The sequence below is a fragment of the Trachymyrmex septentrionalis genome, unplaced genomic scaffold, assembly GCF_001594115.1.
Source record: "Trachymyrmex septentrionalis isolate Tsep2-gDNA-1 unplaced genomic scaffold, Tsep1.0 scaffold97, whole genome shotgun sequence".
Taxonomy (NCBI): domain Eukaryota; kingdom Metazoa; phylum Arthropoda; class Insecta; order Hymenoptera; family Formicidae; genus Trachymyrmex; species Trachymyrmex septentrionalis.
The window spans coordinates 805,806-810,109 of record NW_017306160.1 but is presented as its reverse complement, the minus strand read 5'-3'; positions in this window follow the sequence as shown (position 1 = coordinate 810,109).

Below are 4,304 nucleotides of genomic sequence, written 5' to 3'. Positions count from 1 at the left end.
TATATGTACATATATATATATATATAAAATATATATATATATAAAATATAAACGCCAAGCACTGCCGTATCTCCAGATAATTACCGGAAGTCGTGTATGGCGAAGAAGTGAAAGAACACGTGGCAATTTTATCCGGTAGAATTCTCTAGAAGTGGTAGAAGTTTGTAATGACTAATCTGTTCGTATTAGTTACATATAGCGAGTTACAGAATACAGACCCAGCACGAGTACATTATGGAAAACGAGTATTGGAAACGAGTAGTGCCCTTTGCTTTCACCTTTATTAAAGAGAATTCGAATTTTATTAGAATACCATGGTAATGGAAATTGTAAACATTCGAAAAGATTTACAGTTTAATGCTGAATCCGAACGACGCAAATCACGAAAAATCGCATGTACGGGGCGCAGGTTAGTATCAAACCCGGATCCACAGATCGCGAGTCAATGAGCGGCGAACCACTTAGCGCCCCATATATTTATATACATTTGTCTAAGTATCAGACAAGTTTTTTTCTAGAAGGTTACAACGGAAGTGAAAAAAGATTTCTAACGAGGTCGAGTTTCAAGAAGTCATTTGCTAGAAGGATGCAAGCGGATCGAAGGTAGATCGATAAAAACGCCGAGAGAAACCCCAGACATAGAGGAAGAGAGAGGTGTTCTCACGCTTCGCCGGGAATTCGGCAGACGGGTTAGAGCTCTTCGTGATACTCGCAACCATATAAGATGTGGCCTCGGATTGTCCGTGCCGAGTGCGGGCTTTGAATCGGGCTATTGGATAGTGTAAAACAAGCCGGCCGTGTACGAAAGACTAATTTATATGAGAATACAATATACTTGTACACAAAATTTATATTATATAAAAAAGATCAAAATTATAATCGCTTAATTAAACTTTTGCCGGCGATGTGAAATTTTCAATCTTATCCGTAACCTATACATTGTAATTATTCAATTAATTTATATATCTGTAAAGAATTTAATGAAAACAAACAATGCTATGATAAAACGTACGTATTTTAAAAATACGACGGAATGTCTCCAAACTTTAGTGCAGATTTTTATATTGTTCTGGATTGTATAAAAATCTAAAAAAAAAATGCTTTCGTACTTCCGAAAGCTTTCAACAAAGAGTTTTTATTATCATGAAAGTTGGATCGTACTACTTGCATTTTTTCAGATTTAAGTTTATTTATCAAAAATTCGCAATCGAAAAATCGATCGTGTCTTTAAAATCAAATATTGTCGGCAGAGGATTAAACAGGATTATTACTTAAAGCAGGATTTTATTTAGATTTTTACCGTTTAAGAAAGAATTTCTATTTTTACGATATCGCCTCAACTCTGAATCTAGCGCCTCTAAACACAAATCGATCACGTTTGAATAAGTTCGATATGATATGATGTAACACTGTGTCGAATTTAATCTAATCCGCCGTTTATATACATATTTCATTTACTTCCGCTCTTCCACGAAAAAGCTGATTGTGAAAAGAGCGCCGGGGGAATCTCTCTTTCTCCCTTCTCTCTTCTCATTTTATCCAACGTCCATTATGTGGCTGAGGAAACTGTTGATTAAACCGCGACGGGAAAGAAGGAAGCGGATGATTTCAGAAATCTGCCGCTAGCTACGGCCGGACACGATTAATACGAATCGCCTGTGAAACGCTTTAATCGCAACAAGAAAACGACACATTTTGCGATCATCGCGAATTTTGGTTCGCGGATCGCCGAGGGATGTATAAAGATCAAACAGACGCGTGATAACGGTAAAAGCGGATTTGCAGCCTTTACGACATTTTAGATTTAGATCGATCTGTTTTAATTCGTATTCGGATCGGATACCGCGTTCCACTCCAGATGCAATACGGAGGCGAATTTAAAAGAACTCGAATGCATTGCGTCGATATTCGATTCCGACGTCATATTTAATTGCCAATAAACTTGTCCACTTTTACGCTCGCCACGCACTCGCGCTCGACGGATTTACATTTTATTTTCCAACATAAAGTTTCTACGCGGGTAAGCGATTTAATCGAAGCGCAGGAAATTAACCGATCCGCAAGATCGCTTAATAGAGACGTATTTCCGGTTCAAAAGAACCTGTTTGTGGCATGCACTTTTCAGAGCTGCCATTGTATAAAAGTTTATTTCCCATACCTGCTTTCCGTGAAGTGGATGAAAAATAAACTGCGATGCTTATAAACTAACTGTTCCTTGTTACATTGCTCGCTTAACAGATATTTAACCGTATCATAAATCAGTTTTTTTTTTTATAGTTAAGTACAGTATATTTAAAAGCGATATTTTATAAAAATATTACTCAATTATCACATTATATCACTTCTACTTATTGTGCATAATTCGTTTTAATCATTTATTTATTGAATAACCGTTTTGTTTTTATTAAAAGTCATAACTTTCAGTGACTTGTAAGACTGGAGATACAAATCACTTCTTGCGCATTATTTCACATGCATTGCCGAATGATAATTAAATCTCTCAGGCTAACAGTTTAACTAAAATGTTCACCGGTAGCTCGTTAAGATTTTTCGCGCGTACCATCATTCGCATGAACAAAATGAAAGCATGTACGATTAATTATAATTACAAACCATAAGCGTTACTGCGGGCTGCGCCGTGTATGGTGCGTCGACATTGCATTTTTGTCGTCGGGGAAGTACCGATAACAACGACAGCAACAATTAACACCGTCCTCATTCGCCAAAACTTAATTTATCGCCATTGCCGAAGTGCAGCGGCGACTTTCTCGCGATTAATTCTTCAGGATTTATTGTATATAGAAGCTGTGATAAAAGCTTGAGGAACTCAAAGATAGGGGATTAAAACAAGTCTATGCACTAATACACAAAAGTATATAGTTATACGCGTAAATAATTTCTGTTCCATTATCTTTTCTTTCTAATCACGTTAAATCAATCAATATCAAATAAAAATAGCAAGTTATATTTTACGATGACGGTTCACAAAGTATTGAACTTGATGTGCTGTCAGCTAGAATAATTTCATTTTTTTAATTAATGAAATATTTATTAATAAAAAAAAATTATGTTAAATAGAATTAATTTTTTTTAATTATATATTATATACAGGAGAGAGAGAGAGAGAGAGAGAGAGAGAGAACTTTTTTTTTAACACTTTAATGATTATAAATATAATTCTGTTAAAAAATAACTATTTTCAAAATGTCAGGATTCTATTAAAATGTCTGTCTACTTGCTATCTGCTAAGTAAATCACAATGCTAAATCTATTTTAGTGAGTATAGTTAAAATTTAATTTTTGAATTAATTCTCGCTACATCGGGTAAATAAAGTCTCAAAGACCATAACGAGAATGACGTATTGTCTTTGCTGTTTGGAAATTTACTAATAAATTTAGGAATAAATCTTTACGTGAAAACGATCGGCCCTAGCACTCATAATAATTTCATGTTCGGAGCCTTCGTGTCCGAACGCCTCGAGAGCTTCTGGCGAACGATTTCACATTTCGCACCCACATGCGCCTCATCAACATAAGCCGAAAATTGGTATATGAAAACGACACCTTACCGAATAAGACATCATCATGAAAGAAAGTTAAGTGTTCAATTCGGCAAAAGTCATAATATGTAATCATAATATGTAAAATCGTAATATGTATTTTTATGTTTTTAATACAAATAAAGTGCTTATGCGAGTGTTTACATTTTACTTTTAACTTGATAAATACACCTTTCCTTGCTTGTAAATTAAATTTTATAACTTATGAATATATAATTTACCCGGTGACTGACATAGGCGTTTTATTTGAATTTATTCTCCGAGGCAAATAGATTTATTTCATTTTATTTTGTTTAACAAATCTAATTTAATACATAATTTATTACATTTTATAATTACATAAATGATTTTTAATTTATTAACATTGTATATCATTCAACAAACGCAAATAATCCCAAGCAAATTATCCTTAAGGAAAATTTAAACTTTTTTTCTACGCTAGAAAATTCTACATTAGTTAATTTAATTTTAAACCCATTATCTCTCAATTAACAATGTAAATGACAAAAATAATTTTTACTGGTGTATGAAATAAAGAATATTATCGCTAGATTAATAAATCTAATCTGAGAAGGATCATCTGATGACTAAACAAATAAAAAGTAAAGCTTATAAAAGTAGATTAATTCGAAAAGGATGATCCTCGGCAATTTCCCGTAAGACGCATAACGGGAACGATCACGAGCCGCTCGATCGAAGGAACAGCCGTGTGGATCTCTCTCTCTCTCTCTCTCTCTCTCTCTC